General features: G+C 40.1%; 9 non-coding genes across 9 annotated transcripts; all 9 read right to left on the bottom strand.

The window, feature by feature from the left end:
- Positions 1-449: 449 nt before the first annotated feature.
- Positions 450-613, bottom strand: LOC149772258 (U1 spliceosomal RNA). Its single transcript, XR_016417948.1, has one exon. It is a non-coding gene; the product is annotated as a U1 spliceosomal RNA (small nuclear RNA).
- A 1,466-nt stretch (positions 614-2,079) lies between these two features.
- On the bottom strand, positions 2,080-2,243 carry LOC149772257 (U1 spliceosomal RNA). The gene has a single exon (XR_016417804.1). It is a non-coding gene; the product is annotated as a U1 spliceosomal RNA (small nuclear RNA).
- A 1,459-nt stretch (positions 2,244-3,702) lies between these two features.
- Positions 3,703-3,866, bottom strand: LOC149772256 (U1 spliceosomal RNA). The gene has a single exon (XR_016417803.1). It is a non-coding gene; the product is annotated as a U1 spliceosomal RNA (small nuclear RNA).
- A 1,466-nt stretch (positions 3,867-5,332) lies between these two features.
- LOC149772255 (U1 spliceosomal RNA) lies at positions 5,333-5,496 on the bottom strand. Its single transcript, XR_016417946.1, has one exon. It is a non-coding gene; the product is annotated as a U1 spliceosomal RNA (small nuclear RNA).
- A 1,464-nt stretch (positions 5,497-6,960) lies between these two features.
- Positions 6,961-7,124, bottom strand: LOC149772254 (U1 spliceosomal RNA). Its single transcript, XR_016417945.1, has one exon. It is a non-coding gene; the product is annotated as a U1 spliceosomal RNA (small nuclear RNA).
- A 1,467-nt stretch (positions 7,125-8,591) lies between these two features.
- Positions 8,592-8,755, bottom strand: LOC149772253 (U1 spliceosomal RNA). The gene has a single exon (XR_016417944.1). It is a non-coding gene; the product is annotated as a U1 spliceosomal RNA (small nuclear RNA).
- A 1,464-nt stretch (positions 8,756-10,219) lies between these two features.
- Positions 10,220-10,383, bottom strand: LOC149772252 (U1 spliceosomal RNA). The gene has a single exon (XR_016417943.1). It is a non-coding gene; the product is annotated as a U1 spliceosomal RNA (small nuclear RNA).
- Positions 10,384-11,850: 1,467 nt separating this feature from the next.
- On the bottom strand, positions 11,851-12,014 carry LOC149772251 (U1 spliceosomal RNA). Its single transcript, XR_016417942.1, has one exon. It is a non-coding gene; the product is annotated as a U1 spliceosomal RNA (small nuclear RNA).
- A 1,464-nt stretch (positions 12,015-13,478) lies between these two features.
- LOC149772250 (U1 spliceosomal RNA) lies at positions 13,479-13,635 on the bottom strand. The gene has a single exon (XR_016417988.1). It is a non-coding gene; the product is annotated as a U1 spliceosomal RNA (small nuclear RNA).
- Between the last annotated feature and the right edge of the window lie 2,294 nt (positions 13,636-15,929).

The raw sequence follows: 15,929 nt of genomic DNA, 5'->3' as shown, positions 1-15,929 counted from the left end.
CTTTCTTTCTTTCTCTCACAAATATGCTGGATCGCTGTTACTCAAAGATATTTCACACGTTCGTTGTGAGATGGCTCTTTGAAAGTTGTTTGTTGTAGGGTTTAATGCCATTTTTCAGCACAAGATAGGCTATGCATGGCAGGCAATATAAATGGTGGAGGAAGAACCCGGGAGAAGAAAAATGAACGGAAAGAACTCCCGACCCATGATAACATACTGGCAAGCTTTCTCTGATAACCACATGGGCCAAATCCGAAACTCAAACACACGCAGACAGGTGAGATGGCCGCGATCCGTAATGGTGGGCTATTTAGACCACCCGGGGTACCCACCCCTTGAAAGAGCAGTGTAAGAAATAATAACATTATCGATTGGCACGTGCTAATCAGAGACATCCAGACTAATTTTGTCATAAGCTTGAGATTATTGGTTATTTTTAATTGAATTATCAGGGCTTAGCGCGAACGCAGACCCCCACACTAATAAATAACGACCCCGAGTCACCCACATTTGGGGTGATCGCAGGTTTCAGCCCAACCGAAGTGCAATGGAAAGGCCTCATCCTGGGGAAACCGCCTAGCTGATCACGGTACTCCCTGGTCCAGGTAAGTATGATTTCTTGACGTTTACTGACGTTTATCAACTGACATTTGTGTCTGGAGTAGGAAGTGTGCCTCTAAGTAATGAAAATAAATTAAAACGATTCAGGGCCATGGTACTGCTGATGTCTTAGTATTCCGAATAACTTTATAGCTTATGTTTCAACATTACAAAAGTAACTGAAATGTCTTCAAATAGTCCTTTATTTGCAATTTCAGTTTCTTTTACGGTGGATATATGCTATATAGGTTTGCTCGGACGGCAGGGGATAGTTTCGTATATTGGCCCCTGGCAAATTTCTTAACTTGAGGCAACGGTGCGTATTTTTCAGCTATTATGGTTTTTTAATTAAATATATGGATACATTTTTCAATTCCGCGTTTCGGGCTTGTCTTGTTCTTGAAACTGATATCAGCCATTGACCTCCCATAGTTACTTCACAGCAAGTTGACAGTGAAATAGCAATAGTCGTCTAGCAAGAACTATGGTCAATCACATCCAGCTGTTTAGTACACAATGCTTTCCCGAACTGTTACGTAGGGAAAGGGATTGTGTTTGCACTGGCAAGATCGCTTGGTGTCATAAATGAAAAATGCAGGTATAAATTTGAGGTTGCAGTGCATCAACCTCTTTTGCTATGAACCACTGCAAATCGACTTGTCAGGTCAAAGGAATACTACTATTTGTTTCCTCTGTTTTATTAAATTTGAAATCTTTGTGCCACTGATTGGCCAGCTACGCTTCGCCGTACTCCGAGTCTAGAAGCTTTGGATTGTTGAAAGTGCTGCTGATACAGAAGTAACTGGTGATGCAGATGATCTCTACAATGAGACTTATGATGAAGCTTCACTGCTTTTGATAAGGACAACAAGCTTGCTGTATTAACGAAGTTGTTCCTGTTATTTGAAGATATTGTTTCTCTCTCTCTCTCTCTCTCTCTCTCTCTCTCTCTCTACTGCAGAGAAGTTCTGTGAAAATAAAACTTGATTTTCGTCGAATCCAGTAAGCATGTTTCCATTTATTTCTCTTTCTTTCTTTCTTTCTCTCACAAATATGCTGGATCGCTGTTACTCAAAGATATTTCACACGTTCGTTGTGAGATGGCTCTTTGAAAGTTGTTTGTTGTAGGGTTTAATGCCATTTTTCAGCACAAGATAGGCTATGCATGGCAGGCAATATAAATGGTGGAGGAAGAACCCGGGAGAAGAAAAATGAACGGAAAGAACTCCCGACCCATGATAACATACTGGCAAGGTTTCTCTGATAACCACATGGGCCAAATCCGAAACTCAAACACACGCAGACAGGTGAGATGGCCGCGATCCGTAATGGTGGGCTATTTAGACCACCCGGGGTACCCACCCCTTGAAAGAGCAGTGTAAGAAATAATAACATTATCGATTGGCACGTGCTAATCAGAGACATCCAGACTAATTTTGTCATAAGCTTGAGATTATTGGTTATTTTTAATTGAATTATCAGGGGTTAGCGCGAACGCAGACCCCCACACTAATAAATAACGACCCCGAGTCACCCACATTTGGGGTGATCGCAGGTTTCAGCCCAACCGAAGTGCAATGGAAAGGCCTCATCCTGGGGAAACCGCCTAGCTGATCACGGTACTCCCTGGTCCAGGTAAGTATGATTTCTTGACGTTTACTGACGTTTATCAACTGACATTTGTGTCTGGAGTAGGAAGTGTGCCTCTAAGTAATGAAAATAAATTAAAACGATTCAGGGCCATGGTACTGCTGATGTCTTAGTATTCCGAATAACTTTATAGCTTATGTTTCAACATTACAAAAGTAACTGAAATGTCTTCAAATAGTCCTTTATTTGCAATTTCAGTTTCTTTTACGGTGGATATATGCTATATAGGTTTGCTCGGACGGCAGGGGATAGTTTCGTATATTGGCCCCTGGCAAATTTCTTAACTTGAGGCAACGGTGCGTATTTTTCAGCTATTATGGTTTTTTAATTAAATATATGGATACATTTTTCAATTCCGCGTTTCGGGCTTGTCTTGTTCTTGAAACTGATATCAGCCATTGACCTCCCATAGTTACTTCACAGCAAGTTGACAGTGAAATAGCAATAGTCGTCTAGCAAGAACTATGGTCAATCACATCCAGCTGTTTAGTACACAATGCTTTCCCGAACTGTTACGTAGGGAAAGGGATTGTGTTTGCACTGGCAAGATCGCTTGGTGTCATAAATGAAAAATGCAGGTATAAATTTGAGGTTGCAGTGCATCAACCTCTTTTGCTATGAACCACTGCAAATCGACTTGTCAGGTCAAAGGAATACTACTATTTGTTTCCTCTGTTTTATTAAATTTGAAATCTTTGTGCCACTGATTGGCCAGCTACGCTTCGCCGTACTCCGAGTCTAGAAGCTTTGGATTGTTGAAAGTGCTGCTGATACAGAAGTAACTGGTGATGCAGATGATCTCTACAATGAGACTTATGATGAAGCTGTCACTGCTTTTGATAAGGACAACAAGCTTGCTGTATTAACGAAGTTGTTCCTGTTATTTGAAGATATTGTTTCTCTCTCTCTCTCTCTCTCTCTCTCTCTACTGCAGAGAAGTTCTGTGAAAATAAAACTTGATTTTCGTCGAATCCAGTAAGCATGTTTCCATTTATTTCTCTTTCTTTCTTTCTTTCTCTCACAAATATGCTGGATCGCTGTTACTCAAAGATATTTCACACGTTCGTTGTGAGATGGCTCTTTGAAAGTTGTTTGTTGTAGGGTTTAATGCCATTTTTCAGCACAAGATAGGCTATGCATGGCAGGCAATATAAATGGTGGAGGAAGAACCCGGGAGAAGAAAAATGAACGGAAAGAACTCCCGACCCATGATAACATACTGGCAAGCTTTCTCTGATAACCACATGGGCCAAATCCGAAACTCAAACACACGCAGACAGGTGAGATGGCCGCGATCCGTAATGGTGGGCTATTTAGACCACCCGGGGTACCCACCCCTTGAAAGAGCAGTGTAAGAAATAATAACATTATCGATTGGCACGTGCTAATCAGAGACATCCAGACTAATTTTGTCATAAGCTTGAGATTATTGGTTATTTTTAATTGAATTATCAGGGGTTAGCGCGAACGCAGACCCCCACACTAATAAATAACGACCCCGAGTCACCCACATTTGGGGTGATCGCAGGTTTCAGCCCAACCGAAGTGCAATGGAAAGGCCTCATCCTGGGGAAACCGCCTAGCTGATCACGGTACTCCCTGGTCCAGGTAAGTATGATTTCTTGACGTTTACTGACGTTTATCAACTGACATTTGTGTCTGGAGTAGGAAGTGTGCCTCTAAGTAATGAAAATAAATTAAAACGATTCAGGGCCATGGTACTGCTGATGTCTTAGTATTCCGAATAACTTTATAGCTTATGTTTCAACATTACAAAAGTAACTGAAATGTCTTCAAATAGTCCTTTATTTGCAATTTCAGTTTCTTTTACGGTGGATATATGCTATATAGGTTTGCTCGGACGGCAGGGGATAGTTTCGTATATTGGCCCCTGGCAAATTTCTTAACTTGAGGCAACGGTGCGTATTTTTCAGCTATTATGGTTTTTTAATTAAATATATGGATACATTTTTCAATTCCGCGTTTCGGGCTTGTCTTGTTCTTGAAACTGATATCAGCCATTGACCTCCCATAGTTACTTCACAGCAAGTTGACAGTGAAATAGCAATAGTCGTCTAGCAAGAACTATGGTCAATCACATCCAGCTGTTTAGTACACAATGCTTTCCCGAACTGTTACGTAGGGAAAGGGATTGTGTTTGCACTGGCAAGATCGCTTGGTGTCATAAATGAAAAATGCAGGTATAAATGTGAGGTTGCAGTGCATCAACCTCTTTTGCTATGAACCACTGCAAATCGACTTGTCAGGTCAAAGGAATACTACTATTTGTTTCCTCTGTTTTATTAAATTTGAAATCTTTGTGCCACTGATTGGCCAGCTACGCTTCGCCGTACTCCGAGTCTAGAAGCTTTGGATTGTTGAAAGTGCTGCTGATACAGAAGTAACTGGTGATGCAGATGATCTCTACAATGAGACTTATGATGAAGCTTCACTGCTTTTGATAAGGACAGCAAGCTTGCTGTATTAACGAAGTTGTTCCTGTTATTTGAAGATATTGTTTCTCTCTCTCTCTCTCTCTCTCTCTCTCTCTCTCTCTACTGCAGAGAAGTTCTGTGAAAATAAAACTTGATTTTCGTCGAATCCAGTAAGCATGTTTCCATTTATTTCTCTTTCTTTCTTTCTTTCTCTCACAAATATGCTGGATCGCTGTTACTCAAAGATATTTCACACGTTCGTTGTGAGATGGCTCTTTGAAAGTTGTTTGTTGTAGGGTTTAATGCCATTTTTCAGCACAAGATAGGCTATGCATGGCAGGCAATATAAATGGTGAAAGAAGAACCCGGGAGAAGAAAAATGAACGGAAAGAACTCCCGACCCATGATAACATATTGGCAAGCTTTCTCTGATAACCACATGGGCCAAATCCGAAACTCAAACACACGCAGACAGGTGAGATGGCCGCGATCCGTAATGGTGGGCTATTTAGACCACCCGGGGTACCCACCCCTTGAAAGAGCAGTGTAAGAAATAATAACATTATCGATTGGCACGTGCTAATCAGAGACATCCAGACTAATTTTGTCCTAAGCTTGAGATTATTGGTTATTTTTAATTGAATTATCAGGGCTTAGCGCGAACGCAGACCCCCACACTAATAAATAACGACCCCGAGTCACCCACATTTGGGGTGATCGCAGGTTTCAGCCCAACCGAAGTGCAATGGAAAGGCCTCATCCTGGGGAAACCGCCTAGCTGATCACGGTACTCCCTGGTCCAGGTAAGTATGATTTCTTGACGTTTACTGACGTTTATCAACTGACATTTGTGTCTGGAGTAGGAAGTGTGCCTCTAAGTAATGAAAATAAATTAAAACGATTCAGGGCCATGGTACTGCTGATGTCTTAGTATTCCGAATAACTTTATAGCTTATGTTTCAACATTACAAAAGTAACTGAAATGTCTTCAAATAGTCCTTTATTTGCAATTTCAGTTTCTTTTACGGTGGATATATGCTATATAGGTTTGCTCGGACGGCAGGGGATAGTTTCGTATATTGGCCCCTGGCAAATTTCTTAACTTGAGGCAACGGTGCGTATTTTTCAGCTATTATGGTTTTTTAATTAAATATATGGATACATTTTTCAATTCCGCGTTTCGGGCTTGTCTTGTTCTTGAAACTGATATCAGCCATTGACCTCCCATAGTTACTTCACAGCAAGTTGACAGTGAAATAGCAATAGTCGTCTAGCAAGAACTATGGTCAATCACATCCAGCTGTTTAGTACACAATGCTTTCCCGAACTGTTACGTAGGGAAAGGGATTGTGTTTGCACTGGCAAGATCGCTTGGTGTCATAAATGAAAAATGCAGGTATAAATTTGAGGTTGCAGTGCATCAACCTCTTTTGCTATGAACCACTGCAAATCGACTTGTCAGGTCAAAGGAATACTACTATTTGTTTCCTCTGTTTTATTAAATTTGAAATCTTTGTGCCACTGATTGGCCAGCTACGCTTCGCCGTACTCCGAGTCTAGAAGCTTTGGATTGTTGAAAGTGCTGCTGATACAGAAGTAACTGGTGATGCAGATGATCTCTACAATGAGACTTATGATGAAGCTTCACTGCTTTTGATAAGGACAACAAGCTTGCTGTATTAACGAAGTTGTTCCTGTTATTTGAAGATATTGTTTCTCTCTCTCTCTCTCTCTCTCTCTCTCTCTCTCTACTGCAGAGAAGTTCTGTGAAAATAAAACTTGATTTTCGTCGAATCCAGTAAGCATGTTTCCATTTATTTCTCTTTCTTTCTTTCTTTCTCTCACAAATATGCTGGATCGCTGTTACTCAAAGATATTTCACACGTTCGTTGTGAGATGGCTCTTTGAAAGTTGTTTGTTGTAGGGTTTAATGCCATTTTTCAGCACAAGATAGGCTATGCATGGCAGGCAATATAAATGGTGGAGGAAGAACCCGGGAGAAGAAAAATGAACGGAAAGAACTCCCGACCCATGATAACATACTGGCAAGCTTTCTCTGATAACCACATGGGCCAAATCCGAAACTCAAACACACGCAGACAGGTGAGATGGCCGCGATCCGTAATGGTGGGCTATTTAGACCACCCAGGGTACCCACCCCTTGAAAGAGCAGTGTAAGAAATAATAACATTATCGATTGGCACGTGCTAATCAGAGACATCCAGACTAATTTTGTCATAAGCTTGAGATTATTGGTTATTTTTAATTGAATTATCAGGGCTTAGCGCGAACGCAGACCCCCACACTAATAAATAACGACCCCGAGTCACCCACATTTGGGGTGATCGCAGGTTTCAGCCCAACCGAAGTGCAATGGAAAGGCCTCATCCTGGGGAAACCGCCTAGCTGATCACGGTACTCCCTGGTCCAGGTAAGTATGATTTCTTGACGTTTACTGACGTTTATCAACTGACATTTGTGTCTGGAGTAGGAAGTGTGCCTCTAAGTAATGAAAATAAATTAAAACGATTCAGGGCCATGGTACTGCTGATGTCTTAGTATTCCGAATAACTTTATAGCTTATGTTTCAACATTACAAAAGTAACTGAAATGTCTTCAAATAGTCCTTTATTTGCAATTTCAGTTTCTTTTACGGTGGATATATGCTATATAGGTTTGCTCGGACGGCAGGGGATAGTTTCGTATATTGGCCCCTGGCAAATTTCTTAACTTGAGGCAACGGTGCGTATTTTTCAGCTATTATGGTTTTTTAATTAAATATATGGATACATTTTTCAATTCCGCGTTTCGGGCTTGTCTTGTTCTTGAAACTGATATCAGCCATTGACCTCCCATAGTTACTTCACAGCAAGTTGACAGTGAAATAGCAATAGTCGTCTAGCAAGAACTATGGTCAATCACATCCAGCTGTTTAGTACACAATGCTTTCCCGAACTGTTACGTAGGGAAAGGGATTGTGTTTGCACTGGCAAGATCGCTTGGTGTCATAAATGAAAAATGCAGGTATAAATTTGAGGTTGCAGTGCATCAACCTCTTTTGCTATGAACCACTGCAAATCGACTTGTCAGGTCAAAGGAATACTACTATTTGTTTCCTCTGTTTTATTAAATTTGAAATCTTTGTGCCACTGATTGGCCAGCTACGCTTCGCCGTACTCCGAGTCTAGAAGCTTTGGATTGTTGAAAGTGCTGCTGATACAGAAGTAACTGGTGATGCAGATGATCTCTACAATGAGACTTATGATGAAGCTGTCACTGCTTTTGATAAGGACAACAAGCTTGCTGTATTAACGAAGTTGTTCCTGTTATTTGAAGATATTGTTTCTCTCTCTCTCTCTCTCTCTCTCTCTCTCTCTCTCTACTGCAGAGAAGTTCTGTGAAAATAAAACTTGATTTTCGTCGAATCCAGTAAGCATGTTTCCATTTATTTCTCTTTCTTTCTTTCTTTCTCTCACAAATATGCTGGATCGCTGTTACTCAAAGATATTTCACACGTTCGTTGTGAGATGGCTCTTTGAAAGTTGTTTGTTGTAGGGTTTAATGCCATTTTTCAGCACAAGATAGGCTATGCATGGCAGGCAATATAAATGGTGGAGGAAGAACCCGGGAGAAGAAAAATGAACGGAAAGAACTCCCGACCCATGATAACATACTGGGAAGCTTTCTCTGATAACCACATGGGCCAAATCCGAAACTCAAACACACGCAGACAGGTGAGATGGCCGCGATCCGTAATGGTGGGCTATTTAGACCACCCGGGGTACCCACCCTTTGAAAGAGCAGTGTAAGAAATAATAACATTATCGATTGGCACGTGCTAATCAGAGACATCCAGACTAATTTTGTCATAAGCTTGAGATTATTGGTTATTTTTAATTGAATTATCAGGGCTTAGCGCGAACGCAGACCCCCACACTAATAAATAACGACCCCGAGTCACCCACATTTGGGGTGATCGCAGGTTTCAGCCCAACCGAAGTGCAATGGAAAGGCCTCATCCTGGGGAAACCGCCTAGCTGATCACGGTACTCCCTGGTCCAGGTAAGTATGATTTCTTGACGTTTACTGACGTTTATCAACTGACATTTGTGTCTGGAGTAGGAAGTGTGCCTCTAAGTAATGAAAATAAATTAAAACGATTCAGGGCCATGGTACTGCTGATGTCTTAGTATTCCGAATAACTTTATAGCTTATGTTTCAACATTACAAAAGTAACTGAAATGTCTTCAAATAGTCCTTTATTTGCAATTTCAGTTTCTTTTACGGTGGATATATGCTATATAGGTTTGCTCGGACGGCAGGGGATAGTTTCGTATATTGGCCCCTGGCAAATTTCTTAACTTGAGGCAACGGTGCGTATTTTTCAGCTATTATGGTTTTTTAATTAAATATATGGATACATTTTTCAATTCCGCGTTTCGGGCTTGTCTTGTTCTTGAAACTGATATCAGCCATTGACCTCCCATAGTTACTTCACAGCAAGTTGACAGTGAAATAGCAATAGTCGTCTAGCAAGAACTATGGTCAATCACATCCAGCTGTTTAGTACACAATGCTTTCCCGAACTGTTACGTAGGGAAAGGGATTGTGTTTGCACTGGCAAGATCGCTTGGTGTCATAAATGAAAAATGCAGGTATAAATTTGAGGTTGCAGTGCATCAACCTCTTTTGCTATGAACCACTGCAAATCGACTTGTCAGGTCAAAGGAATACTACTATTTGTTTCCTCTGTTTTATTAAATTTGAAATCTTTGTGCCACTGATTGGCCAGCTACGCTTCGCCGTACTCCGAGTCTAGAAGCTTTGGATTGTTGAAAGTGCTGCTGATACAGAAGTAACTGGTGATGCAGATGATCTCTACAATGAGACTTATGATGAAGCTTCACTGCTTTTGATAAGGACAACAAGCTTGCTGTATTAACGAAGTTGTTCCTGTTATTTGAAGATATTGTTTCTCTCTCTCTCTCTCTCTCTCTCTCTCTCTCTCTACTGCAGAGAAGTTCTGTGAAAATAAAACTTGATTTTCGTCGAATCCAGTAAGCATGTTTCCATTTATTTCTCTTTCTTTCTTTCTTTCTCTCACAAATATGCTGGATCGCTGTTACTCAAAGATATTTCACACGTTCGTTGTGAGATGGCTCTTTGAAAGTTGTTTGTTGTAGGGTTTAATGCCATTTTTCAGCACAAGATAGGCTATGCATGGCAGGCAATATAAATGGTGGAGGAAGAACCCGGGAGAAGAAAAATGAACGGAAAGAACTCCCGACCCATGATAACATACTGGCAAGCTTTCTCTGATAACCACATGGGCCAAATCCGAAACTCAAACACACGCAGACAGGTGAGATGGCCGCGATCCGTAATGGTGGGCTATTTAGACCACCCAGGGTACCCACCCCTTGAAAGAGCAGTGTAAGAAATAATAACATTATCGATTGGCACGTGCTAATCAGAGACATCCAGACTAATTTTGTCATAAGCTTGAGATTATTGGTTATTTTTAATTGAATTATCAGGGCTTAGCGCGAACGCAGACCCCCACACTAATAAATAACGACCCCGAGTCACCCACATTTGGGGTGATCGCAGGTTTCAGCCCAACCGAAGTGCAATGGAAAGGCCTCATCCTGGGGAAACCGCCTAGCTGATCACGGTACTCCCTGGTCCAGGTAAGTATGATTTCTTGACGTTTACTGACGTTTATCAACTGACATTTGTGTCTGGAGTAGGAAGTGTGCCTCTAAGTAATGAAAATAAATTAAAACGATTCAGGGCCATGGTACTGCTGATGTCTTAGTATTCCGAATAACTTTATAGCTTATGTTTCAACATTACAAAAGTAACTGAAATGTCTTCAAATAGTCCTTTATTTGCAATTTCAGTTTCTTTTACGGTGGATATATGCTATATAGGTTTGCTCGGACGGCAGGGGATAGTTTCGTATATTGGCCCCTGGCAAATTTCTTAACTTGAGGCAACGGTGCGTATTTTTCAGCTATTATGGTTTTTTAATTAAATATATGGATACATTTTTCAATTCCGCGTTTCGGGCTTGTCTTGTTCTTGAAACTGATATCAGCCATTGACCTCCCATAGTTACTTCACAGCAAGTTGACAGTGAAATAGCAATAGTCGTCTAGCAAGAACTATGGTCAATCACATCCAGCTGTTTAGTACACAATGCTTTCCCGAACTGTTACGTAGGGAAAGGGATTGTGTTTGCACTGGCAAGATCGCTTGGTGTCATAAATGAAAAATGCAGGTATAAATTTGAGGTTGCAGTGCATCAACCTCTTTTGCTATGAACCACTGCAAATCGACTTGTCAGGTCAAAGGAATACTACTATTTGTTTCCTCTGTTTTATTAAATTTGAAATCTTTGTGCCACTGATTGGCCAGCTACGCTTCGCCGTACTCCGAGTCTAGAAGCTTTGGATTGTTGAAAGTGCTGCTGATACAGAAGTAACTGGTGATGCAGATGATCTCTACAATGAGACTTATGATGAAGCTGTCACTGCTTTTGATAAGGACAACAAGCTTGCTGTATTAACGAAGTTGTTCCTGTTATTTGAAGATATTGTTTCTCTCTCTCTCTCTCTCTCTCTCTCTCTCTCTCTCTACTGCAGAGAAGTTCTGTGAAAATAAAACTTGATTTTCGTCGAATCCAGTAAGCATGTTTCCATTTATTTCTCTTTCTTTCTTTCTTTCTCTCACAAATATGCTGGATCGCTGTTACTCAAAGATATTTCACACGTTCGTTGTGAGATGGCTCTTTGAAAGTTGTTTGTTGTAGGGTTTAATGCCATTTTTCAGCACAAGATAGGCTATGCATGGCAGGCAATATAAATGGTGGAGGAAGAACCCGGGAGAAGAAAAATGAACGGAAAGAACTCCCGACCCATGATAACATACTGGGAAGCTTTCTCTGATAACCACATGGGCCAAATCCGAAACTCAAACACACGCAGACAGGTGAGATGGCCGCGATCCGTAATGGTGGGCTATTTAGACCACCCGGGGTACCCACCCTTTGAAAGAGCAGTGTAAGAAATAATAACATTATCGATTGGCACGTGCTAATCAGAGACATCCAGACTAATTTTGTCATAAGCTTGAGATTATTGGTTATTTTTAATTGAATTATCAGGGCTTAGCGCGAACGCAGACCCCCACACTAATAAATAACGACCCCGAGTCACCCACATTTGGGGTGATCGCAGGTTTCAGCCCAACCGAAGTGCAATGGAAAGGCCTCATCCTGGGGAAACCGCCTAGCTGATCACGGTACTCCCTGGTCCAGGTAAGTATGATTTCTTGACGTTTACTGACGTTTATCAACTGACATTTGTGTCTGGAGTAGGAAGTGTGCCTCTAAGTAATGAAAATAAATTAAAACGATTCAGGGCCATGGTACTGCTGATGTCTTAGTATTCCGAATAACTTTATAGCTTATGTTTCAACATTACAAAAGTAACTGAAATGTCTTCAAATAGTCCTTTATTTGCAATTTCAGTTTCTTTTACGGTGGATATATGCTATATAGGTTTGCTCGGACGGCAGGGGATAGTTTCGTATATTGGCCCCTGGCAAATTTCTTAACTTGAGGCAACGGTGCGTATTTTTCAGCTATTATGGTTTTTTAATTAAATATATGGATACATTTTTCAATTCCGCGTTTCGGGCTTGTCTTGTTCTTGAAACTGATATCAGCCATTGACCTCCCATAGTTACTTCACAGCAAGTTGACAGTGAAATAGCAATAGTCGTCTAGCAAGAACTATGGTCAATCACATCCAGCTGTTTAGTACACAATGCTTTCCCGAACTGTTACGTAGGGAAAGGGATTGTGTTTGCACTGGCAAGATCGCTTGGTGTCATAAATGAAAAATGCAGGTATAAATTTGAGGTTGCAGTGCATCAACCTCTTTTGCTATGAACCACTGCAAATCGACTTGTCAGGTCAAAGGAATACTACTATTTGTTTCCTCTGTTTTATTAAATTTGAAATCTTTGTGCCACTGATTGGCCAGCTACGCTTCGCCGTACTCCGAGTCTAGAAGCTTTGGATTGTTGAAAGTGCTGCTGATACAGAAGTAACTGGTGATGCAGATGATCTCTACAATGAGACTTATGATGAAGCTTCACTGCTTTTGATAAGGACAACAAGCTTGCTGTATTAACGAAGTTGTTCCTGTTATTTGAAGATATTGTTTCTCTCTCTCTCTCTCTCTCTCTCTCTCTCTCTCTACTGCAGAGAAGTTCTGTGAAAATAAAACTTGATTTTCGTCGAATCCAGTAAGCATGTTTCCATTTATTTCTCTTTCTTTCTTTCTTTCTCTCACAAATATGCTGGATCGCTGTTACTCAAAGATATTTCACACGTTCGTTGTGAGATGGCTCTTTGAAAGTTGTTTGTTGTAGGGTTTAATGCCATTTTTCAGCACAAGATAGGCTATGCATGGCAGGCAATATAAATGGTGGAGGAAGAACCCGGGAGAAGAAAAATGAACGGAAAGAACTCCCGACCCATGATAACATACTGGCAAGCTTTCTCTGATAACCACATGGGCCAAATCCGAAACTCAAACACACGCAGACAGGTGAGATGGCCGCGATCCGTAATGGTGGGCTATTTAGACCACCCGGGGTACCCACCCCTTGAAAGAGCAGTGTAAGAAATAATAACATTATCGATTGGCACGTGCTAATCAGAGACATCCAGACTAATTTTGTCCTAAGCTTGAGATTATTGGTTATTTTTAATTGAATTATCAGGGGTTAGCGCGAACGCAGACCCCCACACTAATAAATAACGACCCCGAGTCACCCACATTTGGGGTGATCGCAGGTTTCAGCCCAACCGAAGTGCAATGGAAAGGCCTCATCCTGGGGAAACCTTTTTATTTTTCATAAAATCTTTATTCAATATTTACATGTTAAAATGTACAAGCGAAAACGACACTCCCATCTTCACCCCATACACGCCTTAGCACACAAACTCATAAATACACGTAGATGTGCACACTCACTGTCCATCCATGCTCTTGTATACACACAAATGTACATATATTGTAAAGCGCATAGCTCACAAGCGACAAAGTTATACATAATATGATTGTATGCAATTTCTATTGTAAATTTGTAACATCTAGTCTGCGAAACGTATAATAATCTCATACAGAAGTTTAAGTATTGCAAATTATAAAATTCTAATATTAGAGAAACTGTATTCTTCAAAATGCAAAGTGTATTTAAGATGATGCAAGTACTATACCTCATGTAGATTTGATAGAGCAGTGAAGTGCTGTAAAAGTTCGTGCAATAAAACAGAGAATGTTAGCACGTGCTGCTTGAGATATTCTTAAATTAACGTGTAGGCCGGCAGACGTGGATTAAAACATGGTGACTGTGTAGTGAGAGCTAAGGAGAAATCGTAAAATTATATATAATTGGATTTATCCAAAAGGGAAGGAATGTAGTATTATTCTAGACTTATGTCTATTACTAATTCAAAATTGAAGAGAGAACAGAATAATCCAGCTAAACACCATTTATCTATAAAATGAACCAAGTTAAGCCTGGAAAAGTCAGTTCTGATTCTGCATTTTAATCGGGAGAGAAAGAAGGATAACAAGGTGTTACTGGTTACCACTTCTTTATAATAATATGCTCGTATACGTTTAATCCATATAGCATATTTATATTCAGCGCATAATAAAAGGCACAAGTCCTCGAATTCAGGTTCCGGGAACGAGGCCCCATTCGGGATAAGACCGAATTTAAGGAAAGTATAAAAGGTATTGAAGGAGTTTCTGGAAAGTTTTTTTAACCATTTGATAATGAGCTGTTGTAAGGGGAGTATTAATTTGCATTCGAAAAATAAATGATCAGTCGTTTCAATGTCACCGCAAAAAGCGCATAACTTAGATTTGGAAATCTTCTTTAAGAACATGTTGTAGTTAACGGGCAAAATATCATGTATTGTTTTAAAACACACATCTCTAGTGATGGGGTCTAAAAATTTATTATGCAAATTTTTCCAAATGTTGCCGAAATTTAAATCGTATAATTTGGTTATTTTAGGTTCAAGAACATAGCTTTGTAATTGTCGTTGGTAGAAATATTTTGTGGGGACTAGACCAAATTTGAGACTAGGATTATTTTCATGAAATGTTTTGAAAATGGTCATGCACTTTTGATAGAATTTAGGAACATATAGCGTATGAGTAAATTTATTAAGCGCCAAATTAGGGTTGAAAGACCTTAGTTGTAAACCGATCCAATACCTTGCAAAATCTTTCCATTTGGCTGAATATTCATCGTCGAGTAATTTTTGTATATGCTGTATACGTATTGCTTGGATTTTACATTTCAAATGGGTGATGTTTAAACCTCCGTCGTAAAGGGGATTGATGCATACAGCTCTAGCGAGAGGTTCGAATTTAGAATTCCACAAAAATGTGAAGATATTCCTATTTATTAAAATTTCATAATGTTTAGGTAGATCAGTCACGGTTGCAGTATACCAAATTTTGCTATAAGCTAAAAGATTAATAACATGGGATTTAGAAATGAGAGGTAAATTTCTACGTTTCCATAGTAATAGTGTATTCGTAAGTTTAGTAACATTTTTGTTCCAGTGATCATCATGACTTAAATCGTTGCCAAAATGAAACCCTACAATTTTTTGTTTGTCGATCCAGGAAATGCCAAAGGGGTGATCACTGCGGTTCCGCCATTTACCCATGAACATACCGTTTGATTTGCTATAATTTACCTTAGCACCGGAAGCGCGATCGTACATGCGAGACCAAAATAAATACCGTTCGATCGATTTGTCCGTGCAACAGAAGCCTGTACTATCGTCCGCGAAAAGGGAGATCTTACAGGCTTCTCTTGCACCTGGCACCTTAACACCTATAATTTCTGGGTCGTTTCGAATTTTGATTGCAAAAGGCTCGTACACTATTACATATAAAAGGGGGGAAAGACTGCAACCTTGACGGACTCCTTTTGAGATTAAAAAGGGGTCCGAAATAAAATTATTGACTATAACTGATGAACTAATATCAGTGTAGAAAATTGAAATCCATTTAATAAAGTCAGGATGAAACCCGAAAGATTCTAATGTTTTTAACATAAATTGATAATTTACCCTATCAAATGCCTTTTCTTGATCTAAGGAAATAAATGCACATGATAATTCTTTTTGTTCGATGTAGT

Source organism: Sinohyriopsis cumingii, unplaced genomic scaffold (assembly GCF_028554795.1).
Source record: "Sinohyriopsis cumingii isolate HCF-2022 unplaced genomic scaffold, ASM2855479v2 utg001517l, whole genome shotgun sequence".
In the NCBI taxonomy this organism is placed as follows: Eukaryota; Metazoa; Mollusca; class Bivalvia; order Unionida; family Unionidae; genus Sinohyriopsis; species Sinohyriopsis cumingii.
The sequence above is the reverse complement of the archived record's forward strand: the minus strand, read 5'-3'. Positions and strand labels throughout refer to the sequence as shown.